Below are 20004 nucleotides of genomic sequence, written 5' to 3'. Positions count from 1 at the left end.
ATAGAGTGTGCAATATATATTTACTGTAATTTTAGATATTTTTTTACGGTATATAGTATACATTTCGTGTAATTTTTGATATTTTATGTACAGTATATTAAATATAATTAGTGTATTGTTTGATTGTTTATTTACAGTATATATAACACATATTTGGTGTACTTTTTGGTATTTTATGTACAGTATGTAATATATGTTTACTGTGCTTTTGGACATTTTATTTACATTATATAAAATATATTTGGTGTACTTTAAGTTAACATTATATGTACAATATATGAAATAGATTTACTGTGTATTTTGATATTTAATGTACAGTATATAACATATATTTGGTGTACCTTTGATATTTTATGTAAATTATAAAATATATTTTTGGTTTAGTTTTGATATTTTAAAAAGAATGTGTAATTTATATTTAGTGTAATTTTTGATATTTTATTAACAGTATATAATATACATTTTGAGTAATTTTTGATATTTTATGTACAGTATAATAAATATAATTACTGTAGTTTTTATAGTTTATTTACAGTATATATAACACCTATTGGTGTACTTTTTGACATTTTATGTACAGTATGTAAGATATATTTTCTGTACTATTGGATAATTTTTTTACAGTATATAAAATATATTTGGTGTACTTTTAGTTAATATTATATGTACAACATATGAAATATATTTACTGTACTTTTTGATATTTCATGTACTGTATATAATATCTATTTGGTGTACTTTTGATATTTTATGTAAATTATATAATATACATTTGGCGTAGTTTATGATATTTTACATAGAGTGTGTAATATATATTTACTGTAATTTTAGATATTTTTTTACGGTGTATAGTATACATTTCGTGTAATTTTTGATATTTTATGTACAGTATATTAAATATAATTAGTGTATTTTTTGATTGTTTATTTAGAGTATACATAACAAATATTTCGTGTACTTTTTGACATTTTATGTACAGTATGTAATATATATTTACTGTACTATTGGATATTTTATTTACAGTATATAAAATATATTTGGTGTACTTTTAGTTAATATTACATGTACAATATATGAAATATATTTACTGTACTTTTTGATATTTCATGTACTGTATATAATATATATTTGGTGTACTTTTGATATTTTATGTAAATTATATAATATATATTTGGCGTAGTTTTTGATATTTTACATAGAGTGTGCAATATATATTTACTGTAATTTTAGATATTTTTTTTACGGTATATAGTATACATTTCGTGTAATTTTTGATATTTTATGCACAGTATATTAAATATAAGTAGTGTATTTTTTCATTGTTTATTTACAGTATATATAACACATATTTGGTGTACTTTTTGATATTTTATGTACAGTATGTAATATATATTTACTGTACTATTGGATATTTTATTTAGAGTATATAAAATGTATTTGGTGTACTTTTAGTTAATATTATATGTACAATATATGAAATATATTTACTGTACTTTTTGATATTTTATGTACTGTATATAATATCTATTTGGTGTACTTTTGATATTTTATGTAAATTATATAATATATATTTGGCGTAGTTTTTGATATTTTACATAGAGTGTGCAATATATATTTACTGTAATTTTAGATATTTTTTTACGGTATATAGTGTACATTTCGTGTAATTTTTGATATTTTATCTAGAGTATATTAAATATAATTACTGTAGTTTTTGATTGTTTATTTACAGTATATATAACACATATTTGGTGTACTTTTTGATATTTTATGTACAGTATGTAATATATATTTACTGTACTATTGGATATTTTATTTACACTATATAAAATGTATTTGGTGTACTTTTAGTTAATATTATATGTACAATATATGAAATAGATTTACTGTGCATTTTTATATTTTATGTACAGTATATAATATCTATTTGGTGTACTTTTGATATTTTATGTAAATTATAAAATATATTTTTGGTATAGTTTTGATATTTTAAATAGAATATGTAATATATATTTACTGTAATTTTTGATATTTTATTAACAGTATATAATACACATTTTGAGTAATTTTTGATATTTTATGTACAGTATATTAAATATAATTAGTGTAGTTTTTATAGTTTATTTACAGTATATATAACACATATTTGGTGTACTTTTTGACATTTTATGTACAGTATGTAATATATATTTTCTGTACTATTGGATTTTTTTTTACAGTATATAAAATATATTTGGTGTACTTTTAGTTAATATTATATGTACAACATATGAAATATATTGACTGTACTTTTTGATATTTCATGTACTGTATATAATATCTATTTGGTGTACTTTTGATATTTTATGTAAATTATATAATATACATTTGGCGTAGTATTTGATATTTTACATAGAGTGTGTAATATATATTTACTGTAATTTTAGATATTTTTTTATGGTATAGAGTATACATTTCGTGTGATTTTTGATATTTTATGTACAGTATATGAAATATAATTACTGTAGTTTTTGATTGTTTATTTACAGTATATATAACACATATTTGGTGTACTTTTTGATATTTTATGTACAGTATGTAATATATATTTACTGTACTGTTGGATATTTTATTTACAGTATATAAAATGTATTTGGTGTACTTTTAGTTAATATTATGTGTACAATATATGAAATATATTCACTGTACTTTTTGATATTTTATGTACTGTATATAATATCTATTTGGTGTACTTTTGATATTTTATGTAAATTATATAATATATATTTGGCGTAGTTTTTGATATTTTACATAGAGTGTGCAATATATATTTACTGTAATTTTAGATATTTTTTTTACGGTATATAGTATACATTTCGTGTAATTTTTGATATTTTATGTACAGTATATTAAATGTAATTAGTGTATTTTTTGATTGTTTATTTACAGTATATATAACACATATTTGGTGTACTTTTTGACATTCTATGTACAGTATGTACTATATATTTACTGTACTATTGGATATTTTATTTACAGTATATAAAATGTATTTGGTGTACTTTTAGTTAATATTATATGTACAATATATGAAATAGATTTACTGTGCATTTTGATATTTAATGTACGGTATATAATATCTATTTGGTGTACTTTTGATATTTTATGTAAATTATAAAATATATTTTTGGTGTAGTTTTGATATTTTAAATATAATGTGTAATATATATTTACTGTAATTTTTGATATTTTATTAACAGTATATAATATACATTTTGAGTAATTTTTGATATTTTATGTACAGTATAATAAATATAATTACTGTAGTTTTTAGAGTTTATTTACAGTATATATAACACATATTTGGTGTACTTTTTGACATTTTATGTACAGTATGTAATATATATTTTCTGTACTATTGGATTTTTTTTTACAGTATATAAAATATATTTGGTGTACTTTTAGTTAATATTATATGTACAACATATGAAATATATTTACTGTACTTTTTGATACTTCATGTACTGTATATAATATCTATTTGGTGTACTTTTGATATTTTATGTAAATTATATAATATACATTTGGCATAGTTTTTGATATTTTACATAGAGTGTGTAATATATATTTACTGTAATTTTAGATTTTTTTTACTCTATATAGTATACATTTCGTGTAATTTTTGATATTTTATGTACAGTATATTAAATATAATTAGTGTATTTTTTGATTGTTTATTTACAGTATATATAACACATATTTGGTGTACTTTTTGACATTTTATGTACAGTATGTAATATATATTTACTGTACTATTGGATATTTTATTTACAGTATATAAAATGTATTTGGTGTACTTTTAGTTAATATTATATGTACAATATATGAAATATATTTACTGTACTTTTTGATAATTTATGTACTGTATATAATATCTATTTGGTGTACTTTTGATATTTTATGTAAATTATATAATATATATTTGGCGTAGTTTTAGATATTTTACATAGAGTGTGCAATATATATTTACTGTAATTTTAGATATTTTTTTACGGTATATAGTATACATTTCGTGTAATTTTTGATATTCTATGTACAGTATATTAAATATAATTACTGTAGTTTTTGATTGTTTATTTACAGTATATATAACACATATTTGGTGTACTTTTTGATATTTCATGTACAGTATGTAATATATATTTACTGTACTATTCGATATTTTATTTACAGTATATAAAATGTATTTGGTGTACTTTTAGTTAATATATGTACAATATATGAAATAGATTTAATGTGCATTTTCATATTTAATGTACAGTATATAATATCTATTTGGTGTACTTTTGATATTTTATGTAAATTATAAAATATATTTTTGGTGTAGTTTTGATATTTTAAATAGAATGTGTAATATATATTTACTGTAATTTTTGATATTTTATTAACAGTATACAATATACATTTTGAGTAATTTTTGATATTTTATGTACAGTATATTAAATATAATTACTGTAGGTTTTATAGTTTATTTACAGTATATATAACACATATTTGGTGTGCTTTTTGACATTTTATGTACAGTATGTAATATATATTTTCTGTACTATTGGATTTTTTTTTACACTATATTAAATATATTTGGTGTACTTTTAGTTAATATTATATGTACAACATATGAAATATATTTACTGTACTTTTTGATATTTCATGTACTGTATATAATGTCTATTTTGTGTACTTTTGATATTTTATGTAAATTATATAATATACATTTGGCGTAGTTTTGATATTTTACATAGAGTGTGTAATATATATTTACTGTAATTTTAGATATTTTTTTACGGTATATAGTAAACATTTCGTGTAATTTTTGATATTTTATGTACAGTATATTAAATATAATTACTGTAGTTTTTGATTGTTTATTTACAGTATATATAACACGTATTTGGTGTACTTTTTGATATTTAATGTACAGTATGTAATATATATTTACTGTAATGTTGGATATTTTATTTACAGTATATAAAATGTATTTGGTGTACTTTTAGTAAATATTATATGTACAATATATGAAATATATTTACTGTACTTTTTGATATTTTATGTACTGTATATAATATCTATTTGGTGTACTTTTGATATTTTATGTAAATTATATAATATATATTTGGGGTAGTTTGTGATATTTTACATAGAGTGTGCAATATATATTTACTGTAATTTTAGATTTTTTTTTACGGTATATAGTATACATTTCGTGTAATTTTTGATATTTTATGTACAGTATATTAAATATAATTAGTGTATTTTTTGATTGTTTATTTACAGTATATATAACACATATTTGGTGTACTTTTTGACATTTTATGTACAGTATGTACTATATATTTACTGTACTAATGGATACTTTATTTACAGTATATAAAATGTATTTGGTGTACTTTTAGTTAATATTATATGTACAATATATGAAATATATTTACTGTACATTTTGATATTTTATGTACTGTATATAATATCTATTTGGTGTACTTTTGATATTTTATGTAAATTATACTATATATATTTGGCGTAATTTTTGATATTTTACATAGAGTGTGCAATATATATTTACTGTAATTTTAGAGATTTTTTTTACGGTATATAGTATACATTTCGTGTAATTTTTGATATTTTATGTACAGTATATTAAATATAATTAGTGTAATTTTTGATTGTTTATTTACAGTATATATAACACATATTTGGTGTACTTTTTGACATTTTATGTACAGTATGTAATATATATTTACTGTACCATTAGATATTTTATTTACAGTATATAAAATGTATTTGGTGTACTTTTAGATAATATTATATGTACAATATATGAAATATATTTACTGTACTTTTTGATATTTTATGTACTGTATATAATATGTATTTGGTGTACTTTTGATATTTTATGTAAATTATATAATATATATTTGGCGTAGTTTTTATATTTTACATAGAGTGTGCAATACATATTTACTGTAATTTTAGATATTTTTTTATGGTATATAGTATACATTTCGTGTAATTTTTGATATTTTATGTACAGTATATTAAATATAATTAGTGTATTTTTTGATTGTTTATTTACAGTATATATAACACATATTTGGTGTACTTTTTGATATTTTATGTACAGTATGTAATATATATTTACTGTACTATTGGATATTTTATTTACAGTATATAAAATGTATTTGGTGTACTTTTAGTTAATATTATATGTACAATATATGAAATATATTTACTGTAGTTTTTGATATTTTATGTACTGTATATAATATCTATTTGGTGTACTTTTGATATTTTATGTAAATTATATAATATATATTTGGCGTAGTTTTTGATATTTTACATAGAGTGTGCAATATATATTTACTGTAATTTTAGATTTTTTTACGGTATATAGTATACATTTCGTGTAATTTTTGATATTTTATGTACAGTATGTAATATACATTTACTGTACTATTGGATATTTTATTTACAGTATGTAAAATGTATTTGGTGTACTTTTAGTTAATATTATATGTACAATATATGAAATAGATTTACTGTGCATTTTGATATTTAATGTACACTATATAATATCTATTTGGTGTACTTTTGATATTTTATGTAAATTATAAAATATATTTTTGGTGTAGTTTTGATATTTTAAACAGAATATGTAATATATATTTACTGTAATTTTTGATATTTTATTAACAGTATATAATATACATTTTGAGTAATTTTTGATATTTTATGTACAGTATATTAAATATAATTACTGTAGTTTTTATAGTTTATTTACAGTATATATAACACATATTTGGTGTACTATTTGACATTTTATGTACAGTATGTAATATATATTTTCTGTACTATTGGATTTTTTTTACAGTATATAAAATATATTTGGTGTACTTTTAGTTAATATTATATGTACAACATATGAAATATATTTACTGTACTTTTTGATATTTCATGTACTGTATATAATATCTATTTGGTGTACTTTTGATATTTTATGTAAATTATATAATATACATTTGGCGTAGTTTTTGATATTTTATATAGAGTGTGTAATATATATTTACTGTAATTTTAGATATTTTTTTACTGTATATAGTATACATTTCGTGTAATTTTTGATAATTTATGTACAGTATATTAAATATAATTAGTGTATTATTTGATTGTTTATTTACAGTATATATAACACATATTTGGTGTACTTTTTGACATTTTATGTAGAGTATGTAATATATATTTACTGTACTATTGGATATTTTATTTACAGTATATAAAATATATTTGGTGTACTTTTAGTTAATATTATATGTACAATATATGAAATATATTTACTGTACTTTTTGATATTTCATGTACTGTATATAATATCTATCTGGTGTACTTTTGATATTTTATGTAAATTATATAATATATATTTGGCGTAGTTTTTGATATTTTACATAGACTGTGCAATATATATTTACTGTAATTTTAGATATTTTTTTACGGTATATAGTATACATTTCGTGTAATTTTTGATATTTTATGTACAGTATATTAAATATAATTACTGTAGTTTTTGATTGTTTATTTACAGTATATATAACACATATTTGGTGTACTTTTTGATATTTTATGTACAGTATGTAATATATATTTACTGTACTATTGGATATTTTATTTACAGTATATAAAATACATTTGGTGTACTTTTAGTTAATATTATATGTACAATATATGAAATAGATTTACTGTGCATTTTGATATTTAATGTACAGTATGTAATATCTATTTGGTGTACTTTTGATATTTTATGTAAATTATAAAATATATTTTTGGTGTAGTTTTGATATTTTAAATAGAATGTGTAATATATATTTACTGTAATTTTTGATATTTTATTAACAGTATATAATATACATTTTGAGTAATTTTTGATATTTTATGTACAGTATATTAAATATAATTACTGTAGTTTTTATAGTTTATTTACAGTATATATAACACATATTTGGTGTACTTTTTGACATTTTATGTACAGTATGTAATATATATTTTCTGTACTATTGGATATATTTTTTACAGTATATAAAATATATTTGGTGTACTTTTAGTTAATATTATATGTACAACATATGAAATATATTTACTGTACTTTTTGATATTTCATATACTGTATATAATATCTATTTGGTGTTCTTTTGATATTTTATGAAAATTATATAATATACATTTGGCGTAGTTTTTGATATTTTACATAGAGTGTGTAATATATATTTACTGTAATTTTAGATATTTTTTTACGCTATATAGTATACATTTCGTGTGATTTTTGATATTTTATGTACAGTATATTAAATATAATTACTGTAGTTTTTGATTGTTTATTTACAGTATATATAACACATATTTGGTGTACTTTTTGACATTTTATGTACAGTATGTAATATATATTTACTGTACTGTTGGATATTTTATTTACAGTAGTTAAAATGTATTTGGTGTACATTTAGATAATATTATATGTACAATATATGAAATATATTTACTGTACTTTTTGATATTTTATGTACTGTATATAATATCTATTTGGTGTACTTTTGATATTTTATGTAAATTATATAATATATATTTGGCGTAGTTTTTATATTTTACATAGAGTGTACAATAAATATTTACTGTAATTTTAGATATTTTTTTACGGTATATAGTATACATTTCGTGTAATTTTTGATATTTTATGTACAGTATATTAAATATAATTAGTGTATTTTTTGATTGTTTATTTACAGTATATATAACACATATTTGGTGTACTTTTTGATATTTTATGTACAGTATGTAATATATATTTACTGTACTATTGGATATTTTATTTACAGTATATAAAATGTATTTGGTGTACTTTTAGTTAATATTATATGTACAATATATGAAATATATTTACTGTACTTTTTGATATTTTATGTACTGTATATAATATCTATTTGGTGTACTTTTGATATTTTATGTAAATTATATAATATATATTTGGCGTAGTTTTTGATATTTTACATAGAGTGTGCAATATATATTTACTGTAATTTTAGATTTTTTTTACGGTATATAGTATACATTTCGTGTAATTTTTGATATTTTATGTACAGTAGGTAATATACATTTACTGTACTATTGGATATTTTATTTACAGTATGTAAAATGTATTTGGTGTACTTTTAGTTAATATTATATGTACAATATATGAAATAGATTTACTGTGCATTTTGATATTTAATGTACAGTATATAATATCTATTTGGTGTACTTTTGATATTTTATGTAAATTATAAAATATATTTTTGGTGTAGTTTTGTTATTTTAAACAGAATGTGTAATATATATTTACTGTAATTTTTGATATTTTATTAACAGTATATAATATACATTTTGAGTAATTTTTGATATTTTATGTACAGTATATTAAATATAATTACTGTAGTTTTTATAGTTTATTTACAGTATATATAACACATATTTGGTGTACTATTTGACATTTTATGTCCAGTATGTAATATATATTTTCTGTACTATTGGATTTTTTTTTACAGTATATAAAATATATTTGGTGTACTTTTAGTTAATATATGTACAACATATGAAATATATTTACTGTACTTTTTGATATTTCATGTACTGTATATAATATCTATTTGGTGTACTTTTGATATTTTATGTAAATTATATAATATACATTTGGCGTAGTTTTTGATATTTTACATAGAGTGTCTAATATATATTTAGTGTAATTTTAGATTTGTTTTATGGTATATAGTATACATTTCCTGTAATTTTTGATATTTTATGTACAGTATATTAAATATAATTACTGTAGTTTTTGATTGTTTATTTACAGTATATATAACACATATTTGGTGTACTTTTTGACATTTTATGTACAGTATGTAATATATATTTACTGTACTATTGGATATTTTATTTACAGTATATAAAATGTATTTGGTGTATTTTAGTTAATATTATATGTACAATATATGAAATATATTTACTGTATTTTTGATATTTTATGTACTGTATATAATATCTATTTGGTGTACTTTTGATATTTTATGTAAATTATATAATATATATTTGGCGTAGTTTTTGATATTTTACATAGAGTGTGGAATATATATTTACTGTAATTTTAGATATTTTTTTTACGGTATATAGTATACATTTCGTGTAATTTTTGATATTTTATGTACAGTATATTAAATATAATTAGTGTATTTTTTGATTGTTTATTTACAGTATATATAACACATATTTGGTGTACTTTTTGACATTTTATGTACAGTATGTAATATATATTTACTGTACTATTGGATATTTTATTTACAGTATATAAAATGTATTTGGTGTACTTTTAGTTAATATTATATGTACCATATATGAAATATATTTACTGTACTTTTTGATATTTTATGTACTGTATATAATATCTATTTGGTGTACTTTTGATATTTTATGTAAATTATATAATATATATTTGGTGTAGTTTTTGATATTTTACATAGAGTGTGCAATATATATTTACTGTAATTTTAGATTTTTTTTTACCGTATATAGTATACATTTCGTGTAATTTTTGATATTTTATGTACAGTATATTAAATATAATTACTGTAGTTTTTGATTGTTTATTTACAGTATATATAACACATATTTGGTGTACTTTTTGATATTTTATGTACAGTATGTAATATATATTTACTGTACTATTGGATATTTTATTTACAGTATATAAAATGTATTTGGTGTACTTTTAGTTATTATTATATATACAATATATGAAATAGATTTACTGTGCATTTTGATATTTAATGTACAGCATATAATATCTATTTGGTGTACTTTTGATATTTTATGTAAATTATAAAATATATTTTTGGTGTAGTTTTGATATTTTAAATAGAATGTGTAATATATATTTACTGTAATTTTTGATATTTTATTAACAGTATATAATATACATTTTGAGTAATTTTTGATATTTTATGTACAGTATATTAAATATAATTACTGTAGTTTTTATAGTTTATTTACAGTATATATAACACATATTTGGTGTACTTTTTGACATTTTATGTACAGTATGTAATATATATTTTCTGTACTATTGGATATATTTTTTACAGTATATAAAATATATTTGGTGTACTTTTAGTTAATATTATATGTACAACATATGAAATATATTTACTGTACTTTTTGATATTTCATATACTGTATATAATATCTATTTGGTGTTCTTTTGATATTTTATGAAAATTATATAATATACATTTGGCGTAGTTTTTGATATTTTACATAGAGTGTGTAATATATATTTACTGTAATTTTAGATATTTTTTTACGCTATATAGTATACATTTCGTGTGATTTTTGATATTTTATGTACAGTATATTAAATATAATTACTGTAGTTTTTGATTGTTTATTTACAGTATATATAACACATATTTGGTGTACTTTTTGACATTTTATGTACAGTATGTAATATATATTTACTGTACTATTGGATATTTTATTTACAGTAGTTAAAATGTATTTGGTGTACATTTAGATAATATTATATGTACAATATATGAAATATATTTACTGTACTTTTTGATATTTTATGTACTGTATATAATATCTATTTGGTGTACTTTTGATATTTTATGTAAATTATATAATATATATTTGGCGTAGTTTTTATATTTTACATAGAGTGTGCAATAAATATTTACTGTAATTTTAGATTTTTTTTATGGTATATAGTATACATTTCGTGTAATTTTTGATATTTTATGTACAGTATATTAAATATAATTAGTGTATTTTTTGATTGTTTATTTACAGTATATATAACACATATTTGGTGTACTTTTTGATATTTTATGTACAGTATGTAATATATATTTACTGTACTATTGGATATTTTATTTACAGTATATAAAATGTATTTGGTGTACTTTTAGTTAATATTATATGTACAATATATGAAATATATCTACTGTACTTTTTGATATTTTATGTACTGTATATAATATCTATTTGGTGTACTTTTGATATTTTATGTAAATTATATAATATATATTTGGCGTAGTTTTTGATATTTTACATAGAGTGTGCAATATATATTTACTGTAATTTTAGATTTTTTTTACGGTATATAGTATACATTTCGTGTAATTTTTGATATTTTATGTACAGTATATTAAATATAATTACTTTAGTTTTGATTGTTTATTTACAGTATATATAACACATATTTGGTGTACTTTTTGATATTTATGTACAGTATGTAATATATATTTACTGTAGTATTGGATATTTATTTACAGTATATAAAATGTATTTGGTGTAGTTTTAGTTAATATTATATGTACAATATATGAAATAGATTTACTGTGCATTTTGATATTTAATGTACAGTATATAATATCTATTTGGTGTACTTTTGATATTTTATGTAAATTATAAAATATATTTTTGGTGTAGTTTTGATATTTTAAATAGAATGTGTAATATATATTTACTGTAATTTTTGATATTTTATTAACAGTATATAATATACATTTTGAGTAATTTTTGATATTTTATATACAGTATATTAAATATAATTACTGTAGTATTTATAGTTTATTTACAGTATATATAACACATATTTGGTGTATTTTTTGACATTTTATGTACAGTATGTAATATATATTTTCTGTACTATTGGATATATTTTTTACAGTATATAAAATATATTTGGTGTACTTTTAGTTAATATTATATGTACAACATATGAAATATATTTACTGTAGTTTTTGATATTTCATATACTGTATATAATATCTATTTGGTGTTCTTTTGATATTTTATGAAAATTATATAATATACATTTGGCGTAGTTTTTGATATTTTACCTAGAGTGTGCAATATATATTTACTGTAATTTTAGATTTTTTTTTACGGTATATAGTATACATTTCGTGTAATTTTTGATAATTTATGTACAGTATATTAAATATAATTAGTGTATTTTTTGATTGTTTATTTACAGTATATATAACACATATTTGGTGTACTTTATGATATTTTATGTACAGTATGTAATATATATTTACTGTACTGTTGGATATTTTATTTACAGTATATAAAATGTATTTGGTGTACTTTTAGTTAATATTATATGTACAATATATGAAATATATTTACTGTACTTTTTGATATTTTATGTACTGTATATAATATCTATTTGGTGTACTTTTGATATTTTATGTAAATTATATAATATATATTTGGCGTAGTTTTTGATATTTTACATAGAGTGTGCCATATATATTTACTGTAATTTTAGATTTTTTTTTACGGTATATAGTATACATTTCGTGTAATTTTTGATATTTTATGTACAGTGTATTAAATATAATTACTGTAGTTTTTGATTGTTTATTTACAGTATATATAACACATATTTGGTGTACTTTTTGATATTTTATGTACAGTATGTAATATATATTTACTGTACTATTGGATATTTTATTTACAGTATATAAAATATATTTGGTGTACTTTTAGTTAATATTATATGTACAATATATGAAATATATTTACTGTACTTTTTGATATTTTATGTACTGTATATAATATCTATTTGGTGTACTTTTGATATTTTATGTAAATTATATAATATATATTTGGCGTAGTTTTTGATATTTTACATAGAGTGTGCAATATATATTTACTGTAATTTTAGATTTTTTTTTACGGTATATGGTATACATTTCGTGTAATTTTTTATATTTTATGTACAGTATATTAAATATAATTAGTGTATTTTTTGATTGTTTATTTACAGTATATATAACACATATTTGGTGTACTTTTTGACATTTTATGTACAGTATATAATATATATTTACTGTACTATTGGATATTTTATTTACAGTATATAAAATGTATTTGGTGTACTTTTAGTTAATATTGTATGTACAATATATGAAATATATTTACTGTACTTTTTGATATTTTATGTACTGTATATAATATCTATTTGGTGTACTTTTGATATTTTATGTAAATTATATAATATATATTTGGCGTAGTTTTTGATATTTTACATAGAGTGTGCAATATATATTTACTGTAATTTTAGATATTTTTTTTACGGTATATAGTATACATTTCGTGTAATTTTTGATATTTTATGTACAGTATATTAAATATAATTAGTTTATTTTTTGATTGTTTATTTACAGTATATATAACACATATTTGGTGTACTTTTTGATATTTTATGTACAGTATGTAATATATATTTACTGTACTATTGGATATTTTATTTACAGTATATAAAATGTATTTGGTGTACTTTTAGTTAATACTATATGTACAATATATGAAATATATTTACTGTACATTTTGATATTTTATGTACTGTATATAATATCTATTTGGTGTACTTTTGATATTTTATGTAAATTATATAATATACATTTGGCGTAGTTTTTGATATTTTACATAGAGTGTGTAATATATATTTACTGTAATTTTAGATATTTTTTTACGGTATATAGTATACATTTCGTGTAATTTTTGATATTTTATGTACAGTATATTAAATATAATTAGTGTATTTTTTGATTGTTTATTTACAGTATATATAACACATATTTGGTGTACTTTTTGACATTTTATGTACAGTATATAATATATATTTACTGTACTATTGGATATTTTATTTACAGTATATAAAATGTATTTGGTGTACTTTTAGTTAATATTATATGTACAATATATGAAATATATTTACTGTACTATTTGATAATTTATGTAGTGTATATAATATCTCTTTGGTGTACTTTTGATATTTTATGTAAATTATATAATATTTATTTGGCGTAGTTTTTGATATTTTACATAGAGTGTGCAATATATATTTACTGTAATTTTAGATTTTTTTTACGGTATATAGTATACATTTCGTGTAATTTTTGATATTTTATGTACAGTATATTAAATATAATTAGTGTATTTTTTGATTGGTTATTTACAGTATATATAACACATATTTGGTGTACTTTTTGATATTTTATGTACAGTATGTAATATATATTTACTGTACAATTGGATATTTTATTTACAGTATATAAAATGTATTTGGTGTACTTTTAGTTAATATTATATGTACAATATATGAAATATATTTACTGTACTATTTGATATTTTATGTACTGTATATAATATCTATTTGGTGTACTTTTGATATTTTATGTAAATTATATAACATATATTTGGCGTAGTTTTTGATATTTTACATAGAGTGTGTAATATATATTTACTGTAATTTTAGATATTTTTTTTACGGTATATAGTATACATTTCGTGTAATTTTTGATATTTTATGTACAGTATATTAAATATAATTACTGTAGTTTTTGATTGTTTATTTACAGTATATATAACACATATTTGGTGTACTTTTTGATATTTTATGTACAGTATGTAATATATATTTACTGTACTATTGGATATTTTATTTACAGTATATAAAAGGTATTTGGTGTACTTTTAGTTAATATTATATGTACAATATATGAAATATATTTACTGTACTTTTTGATATTTTATGTACTGTATATAATATCTATTTGGTGTACTTTTGTTATTTTATGTAAATTATATAATATATATTTGGCGTAGTTTTTGATATTTTACATAGAGTGTGCAATATATATTTACTGTAATTATAGATATTTTTTTACGGTATATAGTATACATTTCGTGTAATTTTTGATATTTTATGTACAGTATATTAAATATATTTAGTGTATTTTTTGATTATTTACAGTATATATAACACATATTTGGTGTACTTTTTGGTATTTTATGTACAGTATGTAATATATATTTACTGTGCTTTTGGACATTTTATTAACATTATATAAAATGTATTTGGTGTACTTTCAGTTAATATTATATGTACAATATATGAAATAGATTTACTGTGCATTTTGATATTTAATGTACAGTATATAATATATATTTGGTGTACTTTTGATATTTTATGTAAATTATAAAATATGTTTTTGGTGTAGTGTTGATATTTTAAATAGAATGTGTAATATATATTTACTGTAATATTTGTTATTTTATTTACAGTATATAACATACATTTTGAGTAATTTTTGATATTTTATGTACAGTATATTAAATGTAATTACTGTAGTTTTTATAGTTTATTTACAGTATATATAACACATATTTGGTGTACATTTTGACATTTTATGTGCAGTATGTAATATATATTTACTGTACTATTGGATATTCTATTTACAGTATATAAAATATATCTGGTGTACTTTTAGTTAATATTATATCTACAATACATGAAATATATTTACTGTACTTTTTGATATTTCATGTACTGTATATAATATCTATTTGGTGTACTTTTGATATTTTATGTAAATTATATAATATATATTTGGTGTAGTTTTTGATATTTTACATAGAGTGTGTAATATATATTTACTGTAATTTTGGATTTTTTTTTACGGTATATAGTATACATTTCGTGTAATTTTTGATATTTTATGTACAGTATATTAAATATAATTACTGTAGTTTTTGATTGTTTATTTACAGTATATATAACACATATTTGGTGTACTTTTTGATATTTTATGTACAGTATGTAATATATATTTACTGTACTATTGGATATTTTATTTACAGTATATAAAATGTATTTGGTGTACTTTTAGTTAATATTATATGTACAATATATGAAATATATTTACTGTACTTTTTGATATTTCATGTACTGTATATAATATCTATTTGGTGTACTTTTGATATTTTATGTAAATTATATAATGTATATTTGGCGTAGTTTTTGATATTTTACATAGAGTGTGTAATATATATTTACAGTAATTTTAGATTTTTTTTATGGTATATAGTATACATTTCATGTAATTTTTGATATTTTATGTACAGTATATTAAATATAATTACTGTAGTTTTTGATTGTTTATTTACAGTATATATAACACATATTTGGTGTACTTTTTGATATTTTATGTACAGTATGTAATATATATTTACTGTACTATTGGATATTTTATTTACAGTATATAAAATGTATTTGGTGTACTTTTAGTTAATATTATATGTACAATATATGAAATATATTTACTGTATTTTTGATATTTTATGTACTGTATATAATATCTATTTGGTGTACTTTTGATATTTTATGTAAATTATATTATATATATTTGGCGTAGCTTTTGATATTTTACATAGAGTGTGCTATATATATTTACTGTAATTTTAGATTTTTTTTTACGGTATATAGTATACATTTCGTGTAATTTTTGATATTTTATGTACACTATATTAAATATAATTAGTGTATTTTTTGATTGTTTATTTAGGGTATATATAACACATATTTGGTGTAGTTTTTGGTATTTTAGGTACAGTATGTAATATATATTTACTGTGCCTTTGGACATTTTATTTACATTATATAAAATGTATTTGAGTACTTTCAGTTAATATTATATGTACAATATATGAAATAGATTTACTGTGAATTTTGATATTTAATGTACAGTATATAATATATATTTGGTGTACTTTTGATATTTTATGTAAATTATAAAATATATTTTTGGTGTAGTTTTGATATTTTAAATAGAATGTGTAATATATATTTACTGCAATTTTTGATATTTTATTAACAGTATATAATATACATTTTGAGTAATTTTTGATATTTTATGTACAGTATATTAAATATAATTACTGTAGTTTTTATAGTTTATTTACAGTATATATAACACATATTTGGTGTACTTTTTGACATTTTATGTACAGTTTGTAATATATATTTACTGTACTATTGGATATTTTATTTACAGTATATAAAATATATTTGGTGTACTTTTAGTTAATATTATATGTACAATATATGAAATATATTTACTGTACTTTTTGATATTTCATGTACTGTATATAATATCTATTTGGTGTACTTTTGATATTTTATGTAAATTATATAATATATATTTGGCGTAGTTTTTGATATTTTACATAGATTTTGTAATATATATTTACTGTAATTATGGATTTTTTTTATGATATATAGTATACATTTCGTGTAATTTTTGATATTTTATGTACAGAATATTAAATATAATTACTGTACTATTTGATTGTTTATTTACAGTATATATAACACATATTTGGTGTACTTTTTGATATTTTATGTACAGTATGTAATATATATTTACTGTACTATTGGATATTTTATTTACAGTATATAAAATGTATTTGGTGTACTTTTAGTTAATATGATATGTACAATATATGAAATATATTTACTGTACTTTTTGATATTTTATGTACTGTATATAATATCTATTTGGTGTACATTTGGTATTTTATGAAAATTATATAATATATTTTTGGTGTAGTTTTGATATTTTAAATAGAATGTGTAATATACATTTACTGTAATTTTTGATATTTTATTAACAGTATATAATATACATTTTGAGTAATTTTTATATTTTATGTACAGTATATTAAATATAATTACTGTAGTTTTTATAGTTTATTTACAGTATATATAACACATATTTGGTGTACTTTTTGACATTTTATGTACAGTATGTAACATATATTTACTGTACTATTGGATATTTAATTTACAATATATAAAATATATTTGGTGTACTTTTAGTTAATATTATATGTACAATATATGAAATATATTTACTGAACTTTTTGATATTTCATGTACTGTATATAATATCTATTTGGTGTACTATTGATATTTTATGTAAATTATATAATATATATTTGGCGTAGTTTTTGATATTTTACATAGAGTGTGCAATATATATTTACTGTAATTTTAGATATTTTTTTTACGGCATATAGTACACATTTCGTGTAATTTTTGATATATTATGTACAGTATATTAAATATAATTACTGTAGTTTTTGATTGTTTATTTACAGTATATATAACACATATTTGGTGTACTTTTTGATATTTTATGTACAGTATGTAATATATATTTACTGTACTATTGGATATTTTATTTACAGTATATAAAATGTATTTGGTGTACTTTTAGTTAATATTATATGTACAATATATGAAATATATTTACTGTACTTTTTGATATTTTATGTACTCTATATAATATCTATTTGGTGTACTTTTGATATTTTATGTAAATTATATAATATATATTTGGTGTAGTTTTTGATATTTTACATAGAGTGTGCAATATATATTTACTGTAATTTTAGATATTTTTTTTACTGTATATAGTATACATTTCGTGTAATTTTTGATATTTTATGTACAGTATATTAAATATAATTAGTGTGTTTTTTGATTGTTTATTTACAGTATATATAACACATATTTGGTGAACTTTTTGGTATTTTATGTACAGTATGTAATACATATTTACTGTGCTTTTGGACATTTTATTTACATTATATAAAATGTATTTGGTGTACTTTCAGTTAATATTATATGTACAATATATGAAATAGATTTACTGTGCATTTTGATATTTAATGTACAGTATATAATATATATTTGGTGTACTTCTGATATTTTATGTAAATTATAAAATTTATTTTTGGTGTAGTTTTGATATTTTAAATAGAATGTGTAATATATATTTACTGTAATTTTTGATATTTTATTAACAGTATATAATATACATTTTGAGTAATTTTTGATATTTTATGTACAGTATATTAAATATAATTACTGTAGTTTTTATAGTTTATTTACAGTATATATAACACATATTTGGTGTACTTCTTGACATTTTATGTACAGTATGTAATATATATTTACTGTACTATTGGATATTTTATTTACAGTATATAAAATATATTTGGTGTACTTTTAGTTAATATTATATGTACAATATA

This window comes from Pan paniscus, chromosome 17, assembly GCF_029289425.2.
Source record: "Pan paniscus chromosome 17, NHGRI_mPanPan1-v2.0_pri, whole genome shotgun sequence".
NCBI lineage: Eukaryota > Metazoa > Chordata > Mammalia > Primates > Hominidae > Pan > Pan paniscus.
Note: the sequence above shows the minus strand (reverse complement) of the source record.